At 44.4% G+C, this 26,687-nt stretch overlaps 1 protein-coding gene across 3 annotated transcripts in view; it reads right to left on the reverse strand.

Moving 5' to 3' along the window:
* znf536 (zinc finger protein 536) overlaps window positions 1-26,687 on the reverse strand; it is a 288,563-nt gene that overhangs the window by 138,361 nt on the left and 123,515 nt on the right. For all 3 annotated transcript variants that reach the window (XM_077520264.1, XM_077520263.1, XM_077520262.1), the window contains one exon: window positions 21,940-22,022. The gene's annotated coding sequence lies outside the window, so the exon portion shown is untranslated. The remainder of the gene's footprint in view (window positions 1-21,939; window positions 22,023-26,687) is intronic.

The raw sequence follows: 26,687 nt of genomic DNA on the forward strand, positions 1-26,687 counted from the left end.
AGTCGAAACTAGATTCTGGTTACATCAGTACATAACAGACACTTGAACTCAAGGTCATGAACACAAATTTAATGTCAGGCCTGCGGGCCCAGCCCGCTGAGTGTGCGTGTGTCTTCCAGGTGTGGTGCATTGGAGTCAAAGCAGCAGGTGTGTCCAGTTAATCAGCAGCCTACTTAAGCCAGCCTCTGACTCCACCACACCGCCAGATCGTCACAACTCCTGAACGAGTTTGTACATCCAGCTAGACCTTGAAATCAACTTTTACTTACCTTTCCTGACTCGCATTTCTGTCCTCCTTTTCAGCCTGTCGTCCTGCCCGCAGACCCTGACCTTGACACACGCCTCGCCTACCAGAACCAGCCCCCAGCACCCAACGGACTGCAACCACTTTCTGGCCGTCCACTATTGCAATAAAACTTTGCCAACTCATTCCTTTTGTTTTTCTGCATTTGGGTCCCCACCCCGCACCGGAACCGTGACAGCACGATCTGGCCAGCTATGGACCCAGCAGGGAACAATTCCATTCGTCAGACCCTGACCGGACAAGGTGTGCTTTTGGACCAACATGACAATGCCCTGAACTTCTTGATTGGACAGGTACGTGAATTTTCGCAAGCCCTCAGGACCCTCCAGCAGCAACATGCGGCCTTTCAAACACAAGGATCATCCGCTGCTACACCTGCCCCGCCCACTGCACCTCCTCCCCAGATCGTTAAAGAACCGTACGTGCCCACGCCTGCCCCTTATGATGGTGATTTAGGAGCTTGCCGTCCTTTTCTAGTCCAGTGTTCCCTAGTCTTCAGTCAGCAGTCACTGTCCTATGCTTCTGACCACGCTAAAATTGCTTACCTCATAGGCTGCCTCCGCGGCGCGGCTCTCGCATGGGCCACTGCTGAGTGGGACAAACAGTCTCCTGCTTGCGCTTCCTTTTCCAGCTTTACCCAGGAAATGAGGAAGGTCTTCGACCACCCGGTCCATGGGAGGGAGGCTGCAAGACATCTCATGTCGCTACGACAGGGTGCTCGTAGCGTGGCAGAGTTCTCGGTGTCTTTCAGGACTCTCGCCGCTGAGAGCAACTTTAACGATGAGGCACTCCAGGAGGTCTTCCGGGCAGCATTAAACGAAAACATTAAGGATGAATTGGCCTCGAGGGATGATCCGAGCTGTCTTGACTTGCTCATTGACTTGGCCATAAGGCTGGATTGTCGCCTCCGGGAGCGCAAGAGAGAGCGCAGTGCCAAAGTGCAGACTCCGCCCACTGCTGGGCCATCACTGTCGGATCCATCTCCCATGCCACTGGCTCCAGTTTCCGCCTCTGACCCGCCCCCAGACACTGGCAGTGTCCCTATGCAGCTGGGACGTGCTCGTCTGTCGGACTTTGAGAGGGCGCGCAGACGCTCCTCTAACCTGTGCCTGTACTGTGGAGCCAGCGGCCACTACATCGCTCAGTGCCCCTCCCGGCCAAAAGGACTGACTCACCAGTAATGGGGAACGTATTGGTGAGTCCCGTTATGAGTTCCCCTGCTTCTAACCGTTTTATGCTCTCTGCCACCCTCTGCTGGGGTAATATGTCTCTGCCCGTGTCAGCCCTTGTAGACTCCGGAGCCGATGAGAACCTAATTGATCACCGACTGGTAGAACAAATGGCTATAGACCTGCAAACCTTGACCACTCCTTTGGATGCCACAGCCCTAAACGGTGCACTGATCTCCCATGTCAGACAACAAACAGTACCAGTTGTACTCAAGCTCTCGAGTAATCACCAAGAGGTAATCAGTCTACATGTATTTGACTCCCTCCAAGTTCCCATAGTGTTGGGCATGCCATGGCTCAAACAGCACAACCCACACATTGACTGGACTGTGCCCAACATCATTTCCTGGAGCAATTATTGCCATAAGAATTGCTTACTGTCTGCCGTTGTGCCACCCAGTGGCCAAAACAAACAAGAACTGCCCGACCTGTCCTGCGTCCCTCCCGAGTACCATGACCTTGCCCGGGTGTTCAGCAAACACCATGCTGCTTCTCTGCCCCCTCACCGACCATACGACTGCGCCATTGACCTCCAGCCCGGAGCGCCACTTCCACGAAGTCGGCTTTACAACATCTCACGGCCGGAAAGAGAAGCAGCAGATTCTTACATCAATGAATCACTGGCAGCAGGTATCATCCGGCCTTCCTCGTCACCAGTGGGAGCTGGTTTTTTCTTTGTGGACAAAAAGGACAAGACACTCCGCCCTTGTGTTGACTATCGTGGTCTGAATGAAATCACCATAAAGAACAAATATCCCCTACCCCTGATGGACTCAGCGTTCTCACCTCTTCATGGAGCCACCATCTTTACCAAGTTGGACTTGCGCCAGGCCTACCATCTTGTCCGAATTCGGCAGGGTGATGAATGGAAGACCGCATTCAACACACATAGGGGGCACTACGAATATCTTGTCATGCCTTTTGGCTTAACGAACGCCCCCGCTGTCTTCCAGGCCCTGGTCAACGATGTTTTGCGTGACATGATTGGGAAGTTCGTCTTTGTGTACCTTGATGACATCTTGATTTTCTCAAGTTCGGACTCTGAACATAAAAGACATGTACGCCATGTACTCCAGAGACTCCTTGAAAACAAGCTTTTTGTGAAAGCTGAGAAGTGTGAGTTCCATGTAACCAAAACCACCTTTTTGGGCTACGTAATTGCTGAGGGACAGCTCCAAATGGACCCTGCCAAAACTACTGCAGTCACCAATTGGCCCAGACCCACATCCAGGAAGGAGCTGCAACGCTTCCTTGGTTTTTCCAATTTCTATCGCCGATTCATCAAAGACTACAGTCGTGCCGCAGCTCCTCTTACCGCCCTTACGTCCACAGTGGTGCCCTTCAAGTGGTCTGAGGAGGCTGACCTGGCCTTTAGCAGGCTCAAACATATGTTCACCACTGCTCCTGTGCTTGTCCATCCAGATCCGCAGAGGCAATTCATAGTTGAGGTGGATGCCTCGGAGGTGGGGGTCGGAGCGGTTTTGTCCCAGCGGTCTCTGGAGGATGGTAAGGTCCACCCGTGTGCCTTCTATTCCCGCAGGCTCTCTCCAGCCGAGAGGAACTATGGAATTGGTGACCGGGAACTCCTGGCGGTGAAGGCGGCATTGGAGGAATGGAGACACCTCCTGGAAGGGGCCGAGCAGCCGTTTGTTGTATGGACAGACCACAAAAACCTGGAGTACATCCGCTCTGCCAAGAGACTAAGCTCACGTCAAGCCAGGTGGGCCTTATTCTTTGATCGGTTCGCATTCACCCTGTCCTACCGCCCAGGGTCTCAGAATACAAAACCGGATGCCCTATCCCGCCAGTTTGCAGCAGAGGGCACCAGGTCAGATCCCGGCCCTATCCTGCCTTCCACCTGTTTTGTTGGGTCTGTCACTTTTGAAATTGAAGCCCTGGTGAGGAGGGCCCAGGTTGGACTGACTATACCCCCCCGGGCTCCGCAGAACCGCCTGTTTGTCCCTGACCCTGTCCGTTCCCAGGTTCTACAGTGGGCTCACTCCTCGCGACTTACCTGCCACCCGGGAATCCGCAGGACGCTGACCTTCCTCCGCCAAAATTTTTGGTGGCCCACGATGGAGGAGGACACCCGCTCGTTCGTCTCGGCATGCACGGTATGTGCCCAGAACAAAACCTCCTCCAAACCTAGCTCTGGCCTGCTCCACCCGCTTCCTATTCCCAAACGCCCGTGGTCCCACATTGCCCTGGACTTTGTTACCGGACTTCCGCCGTCAAGAGGTAACACAGTAGTTCTCACCATTGTTGACAGGTTTTCCAAAGCAGCCCACTTTCTTGCTCTTCCCAAGCTCCCAACTGCCAAGGAAACCGCTGACCAGTTAGTCCAACATGTCTTCCGTCTACATGGCATCCCTTCTGACATTGTGTCGGACAGGGGGCCCCAGTTCACTTCACAGGTCTGGAGGGCCTTTTGTGCTGCATTAGGCATTGGCCTGAGCCTCTCGTCCGGTTACCATCCACAAACTAATGGTCAATGTGAACGTACCAATCAGCAACTGGAGACCACCCTCCGCTGCATCTCACAGTCCCATCCCGCTTCATGGAGCACTCAGCTCGCTTGGGTAGAGTACGCCCATAATTCCCTACCCAACGCCTCCTCAGGTATGTCCCCTTTTCAGTGTTCTCTGGGCTACCAACCACCACTGTTTCCCTCTCAGGTCCCTGACCTCTCCGTTCCATCTGTGCAAAGCCACATGCGCCTATGCTCCAGGGTCTGGAGGCAAGCCCGCTTCACCTTACTCCGGTCATCTGCCAGGACACAGGTTCACGCCAACCGTCGCCGCATTCCTGCACCTTCCTATGCTGTCGGCCAGAAGGTGTGGCTCAGTACGAGGAACCTCCCGCTAAAGGCGGAATCCAAGAAGCTGTCCCCTCGTTTCATCGGCCCCTTTGAGATTGCGGCTGTGATCAATCCCTGTGCTGTGCGTCTCAAGATCCCAACCTCTCTCCGTGTTCACCCCACTTTTCATGTCTCTCAGATAAAACCTGTTTCATCTAGCCCTCTGTCCCCACCTGTGCCGCCACCGCCAGCTCCTCTCATGATTGATGGACATCCCGCCTACACGGTACGCCGCCTCCTGGACGTTCGTCGCCGCGGTCGCGGCCTCCAGTATTTAGTAGACTGGGAGGGTTACGGACCAGAGGAGCGCAGCTGGATCCCTGCTCGCCAGGTCCTGTGCAAGTCGCTGATCCGCGACTTCCATCGTGCCCATCCTGGTCGCCTGGGCCGTTCTGCACCTGGTGGTGCTCGTGGGGGAGGGGGTACTGTCAGGCCTGCGGGCCCAGCCCGCTGAGTGTGCGTGTGTCTTCCAGGTGTGGTGCATTGGAGTCAAAGCAGCAGGTGTGTCCAGTTAATCAGCAGCCTACTTAAGCCAGCCTCTGACTCCACCACACCGCCAGATCGTCACAACTCCTGAACGAGTTTGTACATCCAGCTAGACCTTGAAATCAACTTTTACTTACCTTTCCTGACTCGCATTTCTGTCCTCCTTTTCAGCCTGTCGTCCTGCCCGCAGACCCTGACCTTGACACACGCCTCGCCTACCAGAACCAGCCCCCAGCACCCAACGGACTGCAACCACTTTCTGGCCGTCCACTATTGCAATAAAACTTTGCCAACTCATTCCTTTTGTTTTTCTGCATTTGGGTCCCCACCCCGCACCGGAACCGTGACATTTAACCCTGGCATGACCCCATTGACAGTTTTTGTTGACTAAAACTAGACCAATAAACTGACGTTTTCTTGGACTGAAATAAAGACTGAAATGCTCAATTTATAGTCGACTAAAAATGGACTAAATAAAAATGGGATGCGGTTGACTAACTGTGATTAAAAAATGAACAATTGGACTAAAACTGAGACTAAATTTAAAAAAGGCAGACAAAATGAACACTACGCCGATGATTACTGCAGTTTTGTGCCGTCATGAAATTTTGCGCCACGCCAAATAGCCGTCTTGCCCCGCCCCCCCCCCCCCCCCCCCCTCGCCATCGGCGATGTTGCTTGTGCCCTCATCACGCCACCGAAAACAGTCTTTTTCTTCACCCCCCCGCCGCCCCCTGCATCTGATTAAGTTAACAATGTGCTGTTATTTGCATGCTGATTTCGCAGATCCCGTCGCAGCCCTTCCTCCCGCCTCCACGACCCCCCCCCCCAAGACCCCCGCCCTCCTCTCAAACAAGCCAGGCAGGATCAGAGTAATGTGATCGCACAGCAGCCAGCCAACACAACACAATGTGCCTCAAAGAGCAGGTGCGCACCCCCCCCACACCTCCCTCGTCATTCCTCCTCTCCTTCTCGTCTTCTTCTTCACCCCCCCCTTTTTCTTCCTCTCCATCCTCCTCTTCCTCGGCCTGTTTATGAGCCGGTATTATAATCAAATCTTCAGCGAGGGAGGCCTGTCTTTTTTTATTAATTATAGGCCGGCGCCTGATGCCGACGCGTCGGGAAGGCATCTTCAAAATAGGTCGACTGCTACACTTTGCTATTCTTATCGCATTTAAATGTCAACACGGTGCAAAGCTCTACAAATTAGTTCAGGCAGGCTTCAACCCCCATTTAACATTTAAGGCGCCGTTCTCAAAGCGCTCGCGCGCACGCTCGCACGCGCGCGCACGCACGCACATATATAAGCCGTATAAATACAAAATAGAGAGATAGCGCCGCGTCTTTCAAACTTCTCATTTCAAGCGCCGACGCCGAGCTGCCAACCTTTCCGCCCGACAACAAAAAGAAACAGAAACAATGCATTAGCCTGCATGAATAATACATCGGCAAAAAAAAAAAAAAAAAAAACATTCCCGTTTTTTCGGCATCTCCGCTTAAATCCGCCGTCCGACTCCACAGATGCGAGGTGGCTAAGGTGTTTTTTTGTTTTTTTAATGTGGGGCCACCAGTTGCGAATAACTCCACTGCTCAAACGGGTAGCGGAAGTGGGAGGCTAGACGAGACAAGTGATGCTTTGAAGGCGGATCACTTTGTCGAATTATGACCACTATATAAATGTTTCTATTTCTAATGTATTTGTTTTTGGTCCCAGTGGCCCTTCTCATCCTGCCGACTTGGGTCCTCTGGCGCACCATCTTAAGCCGGCAATCTCAAACTTGGGTGTCAAGACGGACAGTGATTATAAACTGGACCAGCAAATTGCTGCTGTTGTCAAATCCAGCTTTTTGCATCTGAGGGCAACTGGCTTAGGTACAAAAAAAAATCTCAGCAGAACTTAGAAAGGGTAATCCATGCCTTTGTTACATCTCGGCTGGATTACTGGAACGCACTTTACTTTGGAATCAGCCAGTCCTCGTTTCCAGCTTGTCCAAAATGCTGCTGCTCGTCTCCTAACTGGTGCCCGTAAGAGGGAGCACGTAACCCCATTATCCTGGCCTCTCTTCATTGGCTGCCCGTAACATTTAGAGTCCATTTTAAGATGTTTTTTATTGATTTATTTGTTTTTCAATCTCGAAGCGGTCTTGCCCCACCTTACCTCGCTGAGCTCTTGCACCCTCCTCTACGCACCTGCCCAGTGCCTCAGGTGAGCAGACCGGACTCAATTGGAGGTTCCCGAGGGCAAAGATCGAGCGTTTGCAGTTGCCGCTCCCTCCCTTTGCAACGACCTTCCACAAAATATTAGGCAAGCCTCCTCTTTATCTACTTTTAAAACCCGTCTTAAAACCCGTCTGTATTCTTTGGCTTTCGGCACACCACGAGACTTTACATTGTTTGTGGTGTTTTGTGCCGTGAATCTGATGTTTATTCTATTTATTTATCTATGTATTTATTTATTTAGTTACTCACATACTTCTTGGCATTAATTTACTGATTTAAAATGTATTTACTTGTATACAAAAAAATGTATACTCACTTAAAATGTTTGTTTTTCTGATCTTAATCTTTACTGCATGATCGATTTCTGTTTCATGCACAGCACTTTGTTTACAGCAATGCTTCTTTTAAAGTGCTTTATAAATAAAGTTGAGTTCCCCCCCCCACAAAACCAAGCGCAGCTCAATCCGTCGCTTAGACGGGTAGCGGAGTTGCAAGGCTCTAAGTGAGGCAAGTGAAGTTTTTTTTATTTTTTTTTTTAAATGTATTGGTGAAATGCTGACGTTTTAAAAACCAAATTAAGATCACTATAAATTTTTGACGACACGACTGCTTAAACGGGTAGCGGAGGTGGGGGTGCAACTATGTAATGTGGATTTTCAGAATTAATACCACTCCTGTGAAATTAAATATATAAATGACACTCAGAGAGGGAAAAAGAAGTTTATGACCACGACTACTTTTTTTTTTTTTTTTTTTTTCCTCTCTCCTGAAAATTTAAGGTGACAGTTGCAAATGACTGCGCCGCTTAGACGGGTAGCAACACAAGTTGCTTTTTAGGCTCTGTAAAATGCCAATTTAAAAAAAAAAATGTGTTTAACCACCACTACTTCTAATACTATGAAGTTGTTTTCCTCTCTTGCAAACGCAGCAGTAGTTGTAACTGACACTTCTGCTTAAATGTGCATCGGCGCAAGGTGCGTTCAATCGTTTCAAGAAGATTTTTGCTATGACCGCTACAACCGCTTAACTAAAATATCCATTGCGGCTATGAAACGTCGCTTTTTTCGATGAAAGACCACTTTGAGGAGTGTTACTACTTTGCCGATGACTTGATAAGTGACTCTCCAGCTCGAACAGGTAAAAGAGCGGCACAAAGGCTCTGAAATGGAGATTTATGCTAAGAGGCGATGCTCAAGCGAGGCCGCTGTGGAGTAGCGGACAAAAAAGGAAGCCCGTCCGCACGCTCGACACTTCTCGTCCAACTCTGCCGCCTTCGGGAATAACCAAAAAGCGACCGAGACAAACAAGACAAACAAGTCGTGAAGACGTCCGGCGGAGTCGCTATTTCCTCGACTTGTATTGTGCTCGACTCAATGGGAAGACGACAAAAGTGGCGCAACGTGATCAAGTCAGTCAATGAAACTTTTCTACCACAACAACAAATATACTAAAACTCAATTTGTACTGTTTAGAGAAACAAAACTTGCTAGCCTAATCAATGAAAAAAATACGTTCTATATGTGTGTATACACCTGGATATAACGATTATGTAAATTGATGTAAACATGTTAACGTTACAAAGTCATCAAAATATCTGAAAATGTTCCATAAAAAAATAATTTGTATAAATATCTAAAACCTATTAAATAAAATAGATTTATGTCTATTTAATACACATTTCTGAGTAAAAAAAAAAAATAATAAAAAAATACCTTGTAAATCCAAGTAAAAATCATCACCTTAAATGAACTATAATTGGATCAAAAAATGCGCTCATTTTATGTATATATATATATATATGTACAAAATTAATGAGCTCCTAAAAATGTTGATGGACATTAGGATAAATATAATAACCAAATAAAGTTTAGCGATTCTAACACATACAATTAATAATTATTAAACAGAATACATTAATATTTGTTAATATATTACAAGAAAACATGTAACATTTCAATCTTTTTAAAAAGACACAAAAATCAATATGAACCCATAATGAAAAATAAATAAATAATCAATTTAATTAAATGAAAAGAAAATCTTCCAAAATACTAGTCAGGTAGTGGGGCGGGTTATCGTTTTTTTTTTCTTGTTTTTTTTTTTTCCTTTTTTTAAGAATAATGCCAACACCCTTTCCAAGCGCCCTCTGACGTCAAGCCCAAGAAGTAAGCGAGCTAACTAGCATTAGCGGAGACCCCGTCCCTGCGCCGACTACCTCCAGGCCCGACTATGCTCAACGCTCCGTAATGTTGTTACATTTCCTTTAACGCGCACAGCGTAACAGCGCGTCGCACCCTCGGGCCTTCGCTCGCTGTCGACCGAGTGTGATGAATATGGAGGGCGAAAAAGTGGCCCCGTGGCGGCGACAATCCTTGCGATGATGAAGAAGAAAAAGTCTACTCGGAGTCTTTTGTCAAGTCATCACGAGACACCTTTCCTCGTCTCAAACAGGAAGTCATCAAACTTCCATTCCGCGACAAAACAAAACAAACAAAAACAAACAAACTAGAGAATATTTCCGATCACAACTAGAAAGTGAAACAGAAAAACATGACGCAAGAATTCTGAAGCCTCATTTGATATTATTTGACAATTTTTTTAGTGACTCATTCAAACTTGTCGGTGTTGTTACGATGACGCCCAAAATTTCCGACATAATTTTCGCTTGACAGGAACTTGACGAACGAGCTCAGCGGCAGGCTCATCCAACGGCGGCAAAAGAAATCGAATCAAAGTTTACGTTAACTTCTCCGATTACACGCTTTGATGGCGAGGAGCTTTGAAGACGCGCCGCCGCCGTCCCGGCAAAAAAAAAAAAACACACAAAACAAAAGGACGCGGTAATGGCTCATTAGAGGCGAGTGAGACGATTTGGGGGAAAACAAAAGCCGCCTTCAGCGACTTGTCACCGAGACTGCGCGGCGACGGGACCAGCCAAGAAGCTTGCCGGGACGACAAAACGACTTCCTCCCACTTACGTCAACGTTTTGACGGCTTGGTTTGAAACGTGCAAACACTCAATATAAGAAGCACAAAATATCCTTCTTTTTTTTCTTTTCTTTTTTTTTAAGTATGCATTAAGGTTCGAAAAACACAAACTTAGTACCACAAAGTCATATTACAAAAAAAGCCTTGCTAGGTGCTCGTAAGACTGTACAAAAATATAATATAATAAATCATATATTTTTAACCCTGTAACACCCAATGTATCATATTAAATACAAGACATTTTGAATCCTGACGTATATGATCTGACACATGCATTGCGCAGATAACCCATTAGAGGGCAGTATCACCCAGCTGACGGCTTTTCCAGCGCCCGTGCAAGATCGCCAAGAATCGAGAAAGGAGAGACTGCTACACTTATTAATTGTGGGAAATGTTCTTTCGGATTTTTGGAAATACTAATATGTTTGAAATATGTCCATATATTATTATACTTTTGACAGTTATAAAGTAGGGCTGGGCAATATGTCGGAAAAAAAATCGATATCGCGATATTGGCCCATGCAATATGTATATCGCAAAGATATGCAATAATTTTCATATGGAATTTTTTGCTTTTACCTGAATTTGACCAATCAGACACAAACTTTAAACGTGCATCACGATCCAATAGTTGAACATCATCGAGGGTAATTACAATTAATTAACGAAGATCGAACTTTCTTATTTTACCACATGGAAAAAAATGTTATTCTTTCATTTGATCATAAAAATTTTATTTATTTAGGTGCATGTTAAATATCGCAATATCGATATCGCGATATTCAACAACTATATTGCATATCGCATGTTTTTCCAATATCTATTATAAATGTATGAATTTAAAGCTTTGTGACCGGATGTATCAAATATGACACAATTCAAAAGTCATATGTGGAAGATGATTTAAAAAAATTGTTTGTTCAAAAGGAGCAACTCTGTTTACAAAGAAGCAGAATTTTGTCTTATATTTCATGGTTCAGGCTTTATAGGGTTTTAAAATATGGAAGGAATCACGTGTTTACTTGTGTGCTAGAGTCCTCGTTTTGTGGCTAATCCCATCCAGCAGGTAAAAGTCTAATCAGGACTCGTTGAAGGAAGGCCGAAAGCGGACCTGGACCTCCTGACGCAACCATGTGCACCGCCGACGCTAATAAGAAGCTTAGCGCTCATGTACCTGCCTGCCAAGCAAACCTGCGTGCGCGTGCGTGTGCGTGTGCCACATCGCATGCTTAAAACAAAAGACAAAAAAATGATCAGGAAAGTGGAATTAAGCACCTTTCTACTCCTCTCTTAATTACTGCAGAGTCCACCTTGCTAAAAATACTTGCTAAGTCCCAAACGGCTCCCCCACAAAATCACACAATACACGCGCGCGCGCGCCCGCGCGCACACGCGCGTCCGCACAGCAAATGACCAGAATGTGAACCCGCCACTTCCCAGAAAGTGGGCCAAGGCATATGTCCTTCGACATATTTGCGGATCAGACTAATTCATTGTGATGATGGCGCAAAAATGTCATGTAAGAAAAAAAAAATGGGGAAAAAATTGTGAGGACGGAGATGGGGAAAGGGAAAAACGTGGAAATGTATTTTCATGTGAAGGAATGCATGCGAGGGGTCCAAGTGACGACTTGTGCAAAGTCTAATAATTATTGTCAGGATGTTGACCCCGCCTTCCCCATGTAGTTTAAATACACGTTTGGCACGCTCGTGTAAACAAAATGGAGCATGACCATCATCCTTGCACAATAGAAATGAAACACCAGAAATAATCCACACGGTCAAAAATGCCCATAGGTAACTTGTAACTATCTTAAATCCTTTTCCCCCATTGAAATGAATGGAAAAGCCATTAATCCGTCCCAGCGCCCCCAAAAACAATTCCTTCAATGACAAAAAAAATATAGCCACGCAGATGGCTCATTTATTCCGCGCGGCAATAATTACTTTGACCATCTCCAAACATTTTTTTTGTTTTTATTTTATTTGAACCAAGCCAAATGCCATTTTTAGCATATGTCGCGGGCCACTGAAAAATGGACGGCGGGCCGCTAAATGGCCCCCGGGCCGTGGTTTGTACACCCCTGGTCTAGAGTCCACAAAAGTCTCATTCTTCCCGCCGTGTATATCGGAACACCCGGACGACGAGAGCGCGTCCTAATTTCTGCCGCTGCTTTTTTTGTGGCAGTCAAATTGAAGTCGACGATTGCGATCAACTCCAGTGTACTTGAGCTCGTGTCAAACAATGGCGGCAAATAAATAACTAAGTCCAAACATGAGAAAGAAGGGCGGGCGGATTTGCCGAGTGCGGAAGTCATAATTGTCTTTGGGCTCGACGGCGACTAAAAATACGCAGACAATAGCGGCGAGATGAGCCTTGCCAGCGCATGTTTTGTCCTTCAATACTCTTGTTTCTTTTTTTTTGTGTTGTTTTTATCCCGCCTTTGCCGCTCGCGTTCCCGCCCCGCGCCGAATAAACGGATATGTGAATTAAACGCCATTGTTTTAAGCAGATCGCCGGCTAAATTTAGGCTCTTGTTCTCCTCCAGCGCGCCGGAATTTTCTTCATTATGTTTTGCACTTGGGCTTTATCCTCCATCTTATTCATGCGCGCGTGTGCGTGTGTGCGTGTGTGTTGCCTTAAGACACACACACACGCATATAGTTCAGCCATGCGTTTTTTTTTTTGCAATTAGAAAAGACACAAAAATAATTATTCCGCCGCGCAGTCAAGACGACGTATCCCGGAGTCGATGGTGCACGGATCACGTCTTTAATAAAAAAGGTTAATCAGTTGTTAATCAGAGGATTAATAACTTGCTATTTTCTTTTACAAAAGCATTCATATCCCGCAATAAATATTTCATGCTTTTTTTTTTTTTTTTTGGTGGTGGTTGTTGTGGGTTGTTTTACGGAGGCGGGGGCGGGACGAGCGCCCCGGCGTTGCAGGGCACGCTGAGCAATATCCCGACATTAATGTGCGTTAATCACGCTTTGCCGAATAGCCAATAAATTCATTCATGTTTATTAATACAAAGCTGGGAGAAAACAATACTCTTTACATTATTCAGGCGCTTATTAATAAAGCTCTTATGAGCACGACCGGCACAAGACGGGATAAGCAAAATGGGGGGGGGGGGGGGGGGGGGTGTAACCCCGTCTAGGCCGGGAGCAAAAGTTCATTAAGGGTCGGAAGTATCGTCCGCATTTTTTTTTTTTTTTTTTTAACGTACAAATTGCCCCGGCCCGTTTGTTAATCACGGCAAAACAAATATTGCTTTTGGTGCGCTCCATTTGTTTGAAGCCACACACACACGCACACACGCGTTCCCAAAATACTCATTCCCGGCTCCCATGTAATTAAAGAGCGCCTTTAGTGAAAACACGCAGCCCGACTCCAATTAGTTGTCGTCGGCTGAAAGGCGCAGCGTGGCGTTGGGTACTGGGCGCGCCCGGGGGCACCTGAGGGTCCCGGAAATGGGAGAAGAGTGCGGCGGCGGAGGGTGAGTGAATGGAGGACTGGCGGCGTTAGGGGTGCGCAAGTGTGCGGGGTTAAACACTTGAAGAGGAGGCTTTGCTTCTCTGTCAGCCGGTAACTAACAGAAGCCAAAAGTGACTCCAAGCTGCAGTCTAAACACCGAATCGACCATCCGAACAAATACTGACAATAATTAATCCTAACTAACCATTGAACTCTAGCTCCCAACTTAAAACTACTTTAACTTGAACACCGCCTCCAAAGTTCTGGAGCTAAGCTTGACTCTAATCAAACTTGTGGATCAGAAACCCAACCTAAGAGTAGTCAAGTCACGTCAAGTCACGTCAAGTCACGTCAAGTCACGTCAAGTCACATCAAGTCACGTCAAGTCAAGTCAAGTCAAGTCAAGTCAAGTCAAGTCAAGTCAAGTCAAGTCAAGTCATCTTGGTAACCCAGACACCTTCAACTAACTTGCAACCTAATATGAACCCTAAGAAACCACATTGCAAACCCCCTAAACTCTACCCGAAATCAATTTATCCATCTATCCATTTTCTCGACCGCTTATTCCTCACAAGGGTCGCGGAGGGTGCTGGCGCCTATCTCAGTTGGCTCTGGGCAGTAGGCGGGGGACACCCCGGACCGGTCGCCAGCCAATCGCAGGGCACACAGAGACGAACAACCATCCACACTCACAAACAACTCGGAGCACCCAATCAACCTGCCATGCATGTCTTTGGAATGTGGGAGGAGACCGGAGTACCCGGAGAAGACCCACGCGGGCACGGGGAGAACATGCAAACTCCACCCAGGAATGCCGGAGCCCGGACCCGGTTTCTGCCTCTCTCTTGTCAAGTCTCTGCTTAGGACTCTTTTTGGGTTACCGATTTTGACTACAGTTGCGTCTATTTATGTATTGTATTATTTCATTGAATCTCTAATTGGGATCCCGGCTGGGTTGGTCAGTTTTGTCTTCAATGAAGAGTCTGTTTAGTTTTTTTGGTCCTCTTGTTGAGTCTCTGATTGGGACTGTCCTCGGGGCACGTGTCATCTACAAGTGAATCTCTTGGCTCTTGAGTCTCTGGTAGAGGACTTTGTTTTGCAGTTGAGTTTTTAGGACTTGTTTAAGACTCTGTTTGCATCTTTGGTTGACAATAAAAACCGGGAAAGAGCATCCTGTCCACCCTGCTCACACGTGTGTCCCGTCAACACAATGTGCTCTTTCTCAGACACGCCGTCGTAATCTAAACACGCGCTTGTGCGCAAACACACAAAGGAAACCAGAAGCAGAACCGCTCCAGATGACCCTTAACGATTGCACGCGAATTCAGCCTGTCAATCAACGGCCGCGCGCTCCTCCAAGCGTAAACCAACGTGCGGATTTGCAAATATTTAAAAGATGGCATTTCCTGCGTTTGTGCTGGACATCAGGCGGTGACGATACCGTGTTCTCCTTTCGAGCGCCCCCCCCCATCGCCATCCTCTTTGTCTTAAGCTCCAAATTGTGTTTTTATTGAAGGCCAATATGGATCGCGCCGCAAAATGTCATCCGTCAAGCTGTCGATGAATCCGTCTTTTCATTTAATGATCCGCCGGCCCCGGCCTGATGTGCCTTCACGCGCCGCGCCGCGCACCTTTAACGGGAATCAATGGCACGCAAATAACACTCCGGGCGTGCTCAGATGTGGACGCCATTTGTCCAAAGCGCTCCCGCCGCACGCGTGAATATTTGATGCCCGATCCCGCCGCCGCGCAATCGGCGTGAGGCTGAACGGAGGCGACAGGAGGAAGCGGCGAGGGCCGGGAATGATGAAGGCGGCGGGACAATTAAGCAAAAGGGTGGGGGGGGGGGTGTTGCGGGAGGGGGGCTTTAAAAAGGCAGACGAGGGCCAACAGGCGAGGGACGGACGTCCGCCGCCGCCGCCGCCGCCTCACTTAAAAACTGATTTCATCACATGATTGAGGGGGAAGGGAGGGCGACAGCTCTAAAACACATAACTTTTTACGAAGCGAAAATCAAATATTAAAAATGACAGGCCTTATAAGTGCGGCGAGCGAGCGCGGGTCACGCGGGGAGGGGCGGCGGCGGCGGCCTGTCAGCTACTATCTGTCAGGGCCAATTAGAAACAATCAGGGCCCAGTGAAAGGGAAGGTGATTGTTATTAAGCGGCGCGGCCCGGCGAGCGGCGGCCCCAGATGTGGCCGTGCATATCAAAAGAACAGGAAGCCGACGCTTTCATTCAGGAAGCTCGACGCGGCGAGTCAACGAGCGCCCCGGCCGCCACAAAGGAAAAGAGAAAGAGGCGAGTGAGCCGGATCGGCAGGCGGGGAGGTCCCTCGTGGAAGCGTTTGGACAATGGCGGCACAACACTTTCACGACAATTATCAACAAAAATGGAAACAACATGACAAAAACGGCTCAAACTGATTGAATGCCGTGAGCGGCGATGAATGATAATCGAGTTTCGATGACCGGAACCCATTCAATTCGGAACAAGATGGCTGACTTCCTGTTCTGAAATCTGTAGGAAGCTGACATTTTTTAGGATCATTCATTAACTCATTCACTCCCAACCATTTTCACATTTCGCAATCCTCTTCACTCCCGACTGTTTTACTGAATTTTGACTGATTTTGCAAGGCCCACAGAATATTCTGTTCTATTGCTATAAAAACATGGAACTTACCCAAGGTTTAGTCTCTTCTTTCATCAGGAAAAAAAGCACATTTCATCATTATTCACAAACACAGGGGAAAAGAGCTCGTTTGCAACATGGCCCTGGTTGATCTCTTATACTCTGCTGCTACCTGCTGGCCGTTTTTGTACGAACTACAATTGCTTCAACCATTCTCTGCAGTTCAGAGGCTGTATCAAAGCCATCTGTATGCTCTAGCATTAAAAAAAAACATGGAAAAAAACATTTAAAATAGAACGTGTTTATACGTTTTGGGGAGCAAATGAGTTTTTAAAAAAAAGTATCAGAAAATGGAAAGAAAAACAAAACTTAATTCACTTTAATGGGGAGAAATGTGTTGCTATTTTAGTTTCTTTGCATCTTTGGATATCGTTAGCATAGTAGCATAACTGTCCAAGTCAGTTTTGAAAAAAACTGTCACAAAGTCAATAAAAAATTTGAATTGAGGCAGCTACTACTGGTATCGGCAGTTGGTATCGGTATTGGTGAGTACTGAGGGTCTGAGTATCGGTATCGGTCTGGAAAAAAGTGGTATCGAACATCCCTACTCTGAACCAATGGCAGGACAGCTTTTTCATGTTGAGGAAAAAAACAAAACACCTTAGGTATCGGTATGGTATCGGCATCGGCCGATACTGCAAAGCTGGGTATCGGAATCGGTATCGGCGGCCAAAAAACGGTGTCGGAACAACACTAATAAAAAACGCAAAAGCTGGTTTAAAGGAATGTCCAAAACCACTTTTTTACTCACAGATGCAGCGTATTGATACCTAAACTCGATACTCGACTATCTCTACTTAAAACTTGACATTGACACCCAAACTCTACATCAGAAGCTTCATCCTGGACTAAAACCCAATTTGAAACCCTAACCCTGACTTACAACCTTTGGTGCAAGAGCGGCACAGGTGTCTTCCGTCGTCAGCAGCTTACGGAAGTCAAGTGTGGTTAAAATGAGTGACACGGCGTCAGCTGGCGGATGCCGATGATGGTGCCCCCCCCCCCCTCCCGAGTGTCAACGAGCAAAAGGGAGGGGGCGCTATTGGAAGTCTTCAATATGCTAATGAGGACACTTGAGTGATGGCGAGCGACAGGAGGCCGCCGACTCAAAGTCACGTTGGCCTCCGCCAGGAAAAATACAACTTGACGTCGAAGCTTGTTTTTTTGTTTTTTTGTTTTTTACTCTTACTTGTAATGTTCGTGTGATGTTGAAAGATTTTTTTTTCTTTACGGAGGCAGCGAGTCAAACGTTTTCCACTTAAGAGGAGAAAAAGACGACGCTTGTTAAGACATTTTTTTCTTTCATATAGCGCGCGCGGCTCTCGGGGGGGCTTTGATTCGTCGCCGGCTTTGTAGCGAGCGCGGCAAGCCGCAGCCGAACGCGCGTTAACAGGTGGGAAGCGCCGGAGACGCCTTCCCGCTTCTTCCTTCTCTCGCCGACCGCGCTCGCATTTGCATCGTCGCCGTGACCGGGGTTAAGGCGCTAAACAGGTTACAACATTCAGCCTTGTAATTCACATGAGTTTATTACTAAACTCCGTGGCAAAAAAATAAATAAATAAATAAAAATCATAATAATAATAATAATGTGGATGTCCATTCTCGCGGAGGGTTTTTGGAACGTAACACCCGTAAATAAACAAGGAAACACTGCCCACTTCTAAGTGAAAATGTCCAAAGGAGGGCACTGCATTAACCCTGGCTCATTAAAAACCCTAACTCCGACTTCAAACACCTATTTGAACCCTATAACATGCATTTGAAACCCTATCTACCCTGTCTTGAAACCGTAACCCTGGTTGATCTCTTATACTCTGCTGCCACCTGCTGGCCGTTTTTGGAAGAAGTACCATTGCTTCAACTGTTCTCTTAGTATGGAGGCTGCATCAAAGCATTTGTATGCTCTAGCATAAAAAAAACAACAACATAAAAACCAAAACAAAAAAAATGTATAAATACGTCTTTGGGACACTTAAAAAAACATTTAAAATATAACGTATTTATACGTTTTTGGGAGCAAATGAGTTAATGGCTTTTTTTTTTTTTAATCTGAGACAAGGATCCATTCACAGGCTGTCAAGTACACAGCAAAACAACAGGTGGCGCTATAACCTGACTGTAAGCAGATTTGAGCCAAACAGCAGACAAGGTCCTCTCTCGACTAACTTTTTCTTTTTTGCCTTCGCGGGTACGAACGTCCACGTCGAAGCGAACGTGGACGTAACACGCGACAGGACGTGAAGCTGAAGCGAAATATTTTTATGATTATTTTATTTTAATTTTTTTCAACGCGAGCATGGACGTGGCGAGTGTCGACATTTCCAAAACGGCCCCGAAGCCAAAAAACGGCAAACGCGCGCACGACAGCCGCCTTGTCAAATGTCGCCGTCAACGTCGGATGCGCTCACATCCAACGCGCAATCGAAAGCATCGCAAAATCAACTCATATTTGTGAAAAGGAGCCATAAATGAATGAAAAGTCCCGCTTGACTGGGGGTCGTCCTAAAAGCGGGCCGCGACGGCGTGACCTCACAAGGTGAGGCGGCGCCACCCAACAAGCCGGCCATCGCCCTTTTTACGCCGTTTTTTTTTTTTTTTTTTTTTTTCCCTCGTCCGTCTCGGGTGCACTATGAATAAATTGCGGCTGTCCGGACATGAAAATGTCAAATACCTAAAATACACCGAGGCTAAATAGCATATTAATTTTTAATGCCCGCTCATCCTATGCTGCTATTCTCATATCAGGCCTGTCTGCCGACAGCTGTTGCCGACGACGCCCGCCCGGAATTTATCATCCGTCGCGCCGGAGGAGGCGGAGGCGGGCGGGCGGAGGCGCGGCCACGGTTAACCGCGGAAGGAGGGAGGGAGGGAGACGCCACTTTTTTTTTTTTTTGCAAAAACTGGACTACAAAAAAAAATAAAAAAAAATCATGTCATAAGGAATATACGACTTCATTCAAGCAAAATTAGACCAAAGAAAGATCTCATTTGAAGCCCTAACTCTTGCTTGATAGCTTTAAAAGCTAATTTCAATCTACGATATCTTGAAACCATAATCTGAAATTCCCCTTAGACCTTTAAACCCTAATTTGAAAGCCTAACTCCAAATCCAAATCCTGGCTTGAAACTCTAATAAAACCCAAATTTGAAATCAGAGCCCTAATTTGAAACCCCAATCAGTTTAAAACCCTAATTTTTTGAAACCCAAACTTGTTTTAAACCTTACATTGAAGCGCTACTTCAACTCTTGCTTTAAAACCCGAATTTGAAACCCTGAACCTTATTTCAAACGTTAACGCTGCCTTGAAAACCTAACTTTGGAATCATAACCCTTGTTTTGAAACCCCAACTCTTGTTTGCTTGAAACCCTAACCCTGTCGCAATGTCGTAAAACTTTAACCCTTGTTTATAAAACCATAATCCTTGTTTTAAATCCCAACCCAGGCTCGAACCCTAATTTAACCTTAACTGGTTTGCAATGCAAATTTGAAACCTTAATGCTTCATTGAAACACAAACCCAGGCTCAACACCCCAATTCAAAACCTGAACATTGTCAACTCTTGCTTTAAAACCCGAATTTGAAACCCTGGACCTTATTTCAAACCTTAACTATGTCTTGAAAACCTCATTTGGAATCATAAGCCTTGTTTTGAAACCCCAACTCTTGTTTGCTTGAAACCCTAACCCTGCCGCAATGTCATAAAACTTTAACCCTTCTTTGAAACCCAACTTTAAAACCGTAATCCGTGTTTTAAATCCCAACCCAGGCTCAGACCCGAATTTAACCTTAACTGGTTTAAACGCAAATTTGAAATCCTTCATTAAAACCCGAACCCAGGCTCAACACCCTAATTCAAAACCTGAACGTTGTTATGAAACCCTACTTTGAAACTTTAACCCTTGTTTAAACTCCTAATTTGACACCCTGACTCTTATTTCAAACTGTAACTATGGCTTGAAGTCACATTATTATTATTATTTTAGGATTAGTTTTATCGTAGATTATCGTGGATTTATTACCTGAGCAATATACCGATAATCGCGGTATTGTCATATCTTGAGATAATCGTTATCGTGAGCCTTGTGTCGCATGTCGTATCGTATCACAAATTATCAAATTGCGGTCAAACCGATTTGCGACATTTCTTCGTGTTTGGGTTCGGCATTTCAAGCACCTTCGAGTTACGATTCAATTAGACTAATGCCAAACATAAAATTGCTCAGCAAGTCCCGCCTCCCTCTCGCCCCCACACACGCACACGCACACGCACGCGCACACGCACGGTTGTTGTGACATTGACGGCGAAGGTAGTGACATTGTCGCGCGGAGGCGGCGCGGCGGAATGCCACCCGAGTGTGTTTTTAAGGCGGCATGTGGCGGATGATTATGGCAGATTATCACAATCCAGATTGTTACAAGTGGAGTGTGTGCGCGCGTGTCTGCGCGCGTGTCTGCGCTTAAAACGACACAACGCCTTTGGGGATAAGTCGAACTGGCGAGCGAGCGATGAACAGTTGGCGCGCGCGCACGAGATGTTCTTTATCATCGCGCGGCGAGCGCGATAAAAGTTTAATGGCGGGCGCAAAGCGGGGAAAAAAAAAAAAATCGTAATCGATTACTTGACTACTTCTTTAGGTACACGACATACAATTAAATTAAATGTAAGAATATGTAAGAAAGGCAAAAAAAGTTTGCCACAAAAGTGAATGAAATGACTAAATAATAAAATTAATAAAATGCCGGAAGAAAAAAAAAAAAAAAAAAACTAAAGCTTATATTTAAAAGTGCAAAATTATTCTTCTGCTTGTTGACACATTTAAGATCAAAGGTCAAATAATAAGAACACAAATATTACATACTAATATGGATGTTTTAAAAAGTCAATGCAAATTACAATATTTGGTAGAATAAAATCTGATAACCAATTAATCGGACCATTATTTACAATGTTTTTATTATTTATTAATTTTTATTTAATTTTATTCATTTTTTTATTTTATTTTTTTATTTTGGTCCCATAATGTGAATTACAAGCAGAAAATTATACTGTTCAGGATAGTAAAAAAAAAAGATTTAATACAAAATGTAATTTAATTGAAAACAAAAAAGATAATATCAAAACCATGTTTAAAAATAATTAAAATTATGTGTTTAACTTTACAAATATTTATTTTTAAAATATAAAAAAAAAGAAGAAAATGAGTAAAACAATGCATGTTGACACTTCAAGTGTCAAATTGTGTTAAAAACAAACAAAATCTGATAACCGATTAATCGGACAATTATTTAAAAAATATATGCATAATGAATAATATAACTTTTTTTTTTTTGGTCCCATAATGTGAATTACAAGCAGAAAATTAGACTGTTGCCGTTCATCATTTGTTGAACTTTGCAATATTTTCAAAACAAACGGATGAAATGATTTGTTAAAAAATGTAATTAAATTTAAAAGAAAAAGAAAATATTAAAAACGTGATTTAAAAATAATTAAAATGATGTGTTTAATTTTACAAATATTTATTTTTAAAATAAAAAAAATAAAAAAAATTGAGTAAAACAATGCATGTTGAAGCTTCAAGTGTCAAATTGTGTTCAATTAAAAGCAAACAAAACATATGAATAAACTCCCACGGCAACTGAGCCCATTTGGCGAAAACGACATTGCAGCTTTGCTTACCTTAGCACACCAACAGCATACTGGAGTGAACCTCGGTGTCGGATGGAGCCGCCTGTGGCTGGCACTGCTGGCGGGAACGCCACCTGAACACACAGCGGAGGTCATCATTAGCCAACGGCGCTTCGGCGGGATGTTTTCAACTCCCCCTGGCAACACGGTGCCCGAAAAACGATCATCATCCATTTTTCCATGATTGATTTTGGAAATATTGCTTTGGATTACGTGCTATTGATGCATGACCTGTGAGAACGTGGTGGATTACATACAACTGCCAAAATTCAAAATAAATAAATGACTCAATAAATAAATAAATAAATAACTGTGAAAATAAAAAAAATATATAATTCAAAAATTATATGAAAAAAATAAATATAAATGGAAATAAAAAGAACAAAAATATAAATAAACATAAATAAATACATTTGTATTTAATTTTGAATTATATATTATGTCTATTTTTATTTTCACTTTTAGTCAGTTGTTTCCGTATTTAGTCATTTATTTATTGATTGATTTATTTAGCCCTTTATTTATTGATTTAGTCATTTATTTTGAATTTTTATTATTTTGAATATTTTGAATTTGGCAGTTTTGGTCCATTCTGCAAAGTGGAAATGTTATTGAAATGAGGGGGGGGCGGTCCTAAAGCGTGTCTTGGGTTGGACTCCGCCCCGTTGCGAACTGCCTGTCGAGATTGGTCGAGAGAGCAGCTCGGCGAACGAGGAAGTGTCGCCGGCTTGCGACGGGGAGCTCCGGCGATGGACGGCTGTCTTGACCAAAACGGTCAAAATTCTAAATCAATGACGAAATCAATCAATCAATAAATAAATGGCTAAATAATTAAATAAATAAATGACTAAATAAATACATGACTAAATAAATACATGACTAAAAGTGAAAATAAAAATGGAAATAAAAAAATGATAATTCGAAAATTAAATACAAATGTATATATTTATTGGATATCCATCCATCCATTTTCTTAACCGCTTACTCCTCACAAGGTTCGCGAGGGGTGCTGGAGCCTATCCCAGTTGGGTTCGGTTAGTAGACGGGGTACACCATGAACTGGTTGCCAGCCAATTGCAGTTATTTATGTATATATATATATTAGGGCCGAAAAAATATTGATATCGCGATATTGGTCTATGCAATTTGCATATCGCAAAGACAAGTTAAGATAAGTTTCATATGGAATTTTATGGTTTTATCTGAATTTGACCAGTTTATTTATTTTTTAGGGTTATCATTTTTGAATTATATTCTTTTATATCTGCTTTTATTTTCACTTTTAGTCATTTATTTATTTATTTATTTATTTAGTCATTTATTTATTATGAATTTTGGCAGTTTTGGTCCTCCATACCTTCCCTCATGAAACAACATACACATTCGTAGCATGTATCACAGTTTTGAAGATGAATATCATGCTCACCACTTTCTTAAATTTAACATCGACTGGTAAATGTAAAAATCAATTCCGTCCAATTCATTGACTCAAACCTTGTCGCAGTCATCAAATTTCAGGGTGAAGCAATGACATTTAGCGTTTTTTTTTATTGCTGTCAAATGTCAAAACGGGTCAAATTTGACCCCCCCGACGGTACAGATGAAATCAAATCGTGCGCCCGGAGGCACGTTTTGGAAATCCATCCCTCCCCGGCGGGCAAAAAAAAACAAAAAAAAAACGCGAGGCCACCGCGCTGAAGCCAAATACTGCACGCCACTCGGGGATCTTTCATTTTCACGCGGTCGATAGCAGCTTATATTTATCGGCGGTTCGCGCTCGCGCCAGCTGCCACCTCTGACAAGCTTGCACTTCATCCTCGCACTCCTTAACGTCGCCGTCCTCGTCCTACCATTCCTCCGCGCTGCCTCGTCCACCTGGATGGACCACAACCCACCACCAAATACCTCCACCATTCAAACACTCCGGTTTACGGTTGGCTTCTTCCTGATGGTAAGTTTGGTATTGGAAAAACAACTAAAACGAAAAAAAACCAACCAGTTGTACAAACTTCTACTTGAGTAATTTGGTAGTCTATTATCAGTAGACCCTTAAAAAAAAAAAGTCTCAAAAAAGACACAGGTCTGCCATTTTGGCTCTAAGCAGCCATTTTAGGATCATTTTTGTCAATGCTAGGTGTTTTGAAAATACAGGATCCAAAGCCAGGTTCCCGTTAGCAACATGATATTTAAAAGGCATGTCTATAATAACTAGAGCTGCAAAAACCAAAACAAAACCAAAAAACAGTTGTACAAACTTCTACTTGAGTCATTTGGTAGTCTACTATCAGTAGACCCTTAAAAAAAAAAAGTCTCAAAAAGACACAGGTCTGCCATTTTGGCTCTAAGCAACCATTTTAGGATCATTTTTGTCAATGCTAGGTGTTTTGAAAATACAGGATCCAAAACCAGGTCCCGTTAGCGACATGATATTTGATAGGCATGTCTATAATAACTAGAGCTGCAAAAAAAAAATTTGATTGCAAGTGACCATTTGTGGTATGTTTGTCAGTTTGCCGGGTTTACATTGCAATCGTGGTTCAGTGGTAGAATTTTTGTCTGCCGTGAGGGAGGACCGGGTTCAATTCCCGCCCAATGCACCAATTAAATGTCAGGTTTGACATTTATTAAACGCAACTAAAGGAGAGAAGACACTCAGTTTCAAAGCTCGCGTGGAGAGAGGAGATGAACTTACTGAAGAATTCCCCTCTGCACTCTCTGAAAAAAAAATCCCCTCCTCACCCTCTCTTTTTATTTGGTTTCCACGCCCCTAGTTCCACAGGGGTTCCAATCCCAGTAATGCAAAACATAGTTCGAACACGGTGTACTTGTTTGTCTATGTGTGTGTGCATGTGAGTGGAAGAGTAAATGTTGTAGTCAAGTTTGCAGCGATTTCTTAACAGAAAACCGGCGGCCTCAGCAGACTGCCTCTAACCATTCTGCTGCGTTAGATGTTCTGGTTCTTGTGCTTGTTGAGTCGTCTTCTGGTAAGATAACATATAGCTAGGCTATGTGAATGTGAGTGTGGAGCAGAGCAAAGAATTCTTCATTGCAAGCAGAAGCAACTCTTCATTGCAGCAAATGATTGATAACTTATATTTACAATTATTCCTGCTTGTGAAATAACACATTTATATATTTGTTTGTGGCTGGCTGATTAATTGGTCCAATATTACATTTTTATTTTTTTTTTTCGGGCCAGATTAAACCCCTTTGCGGGCCTGACCCGGCCCCCGGGCCTTATGTTTGACACCCCTTGACGTACAGTGTACGAGACTGGAATGTTTTCAGGCTTTTATTTTTAACGCCACATCAAATCTGAGGCCACGTTTGACGAGTCCTCAAAAGCAAAAACGGCGACAAAACCGAAAGCGCCGTCGCTTCTGCGCCCGCTTAAATGTGTTTGAAATAAGCAAAAACGTGTGAGCGTCGGAAGGCGTTTGGGGGTTAAAATGAGTGTCTGGCTAATCATCTGCACAACAATATTTGCTGTGAGGCATTCTAAATAGATTATCGCTGGTCCATCTGTGTCATCATTGATTTATAAGGCATTAAGCTGCTCGGGGAGGAGACCGGGTTCCGCTTTCTTTTTTTTTTTTTAAAGGGGCTCCTCGCCGCCGTCGGCTTGGGGGAGGGTTGGGGGGGGGGGGGGGGGGGGGGTTCGTATCACCTCCCCTTTAACGCAGGGAGGAAGTGGAAATAGGACGGGAAAAAGGGAATCCAAAAATGTTCGGCATCTCTTTTTGTTTGGCCATACAAAAGAGGCTGGGAGGAGGGGAGGAAGTACAGGAGGAGGAAACGCACGCACACACAGGAAGAGAGAGAGAGAGGGAAAAAAAAAAAAAACAAGGGCCATGATTAACATATGAATGCTATATGCAAATAGTGGGGAGAGAGCAGATGTTGGTGCATTTAATTGACCTATATGTGAATTGGATCCAAACCTTTCAGTGTGCTTGCCGGGGCCCGCCGAGTGCAGTTTTGGACGCTTTGGCGTTCTAGTGGCACGCCGGCGCCGGCGCCATTTCAACGCCACGCCGCCAGTTAAAAACGCACACGCGAGGTACGCGCAAAACTGTCACGGCGAACAATTTTTATGTTGTCAAGAAAGGGCTCCAAGATGGGACATATTGCCCCCAAAAAATGGTGACAAAAAGGTCAAGAATGAGTGAAAATTGGCAGAAATTAGCAAAATAAATAAATAAAAACTTGCGGGGAAAAAAATGAGTCAAATGAGCAAGTCGGTCACAAAATGTGTGAAAATTGCACAAAACAGGTGAAAACTTCATCAAAATAGTGGAAAATGTGTCCAAAAATGAGAAGCTGAGTGAAAATGGCCACAAAAACACAGTGAAAATTTGATTAGAAATTCAAATTGAAATTTGTTTAAAAAGGGTGAAAAATTGTCAAAGAATGAATCATGATTTAACGGTTTTTATAGGACTAAAAGTAACCAAAAAAAAGAAAAAAAAAAGAATGAAAACTGTGAAACTTAAAAAAAAAAGAAGTGAAATTTGACAAGAAAATAATTAAAACAATCTGAAAACTTGCAAGAAAATGTTAAAAATCAGCGCAAATGTGGAAAAAAAAAATGGCCAAAATGAGTCGAAATGTTGACTACTTTCCTAAAAATAGAACATAATAAACGTCATCATGACCTGTCGTTCTGTCGCTGCGAAAATTTGATTAGAAATTGAAATTGAAAGTAAAATTTGTTTAAAAAGGGTGAAAATTATGAATCA

The sequence above is a fragment of the Festucalex cinctus genome, chromosome 4 (genome assembly GCF_051991245.1).
Source record: "Festucalex cinctus isolate MCC-2025b chromosome 4, RoL_Fcin_1.0, whole genome shotgun sequence".
Lineage (NCBI taxonomy): Eukaryota > Metazoa > Chordata > Actinopteri > Syngnathiformes > Syngnathidae > Festucalex > Festucalex cinctus.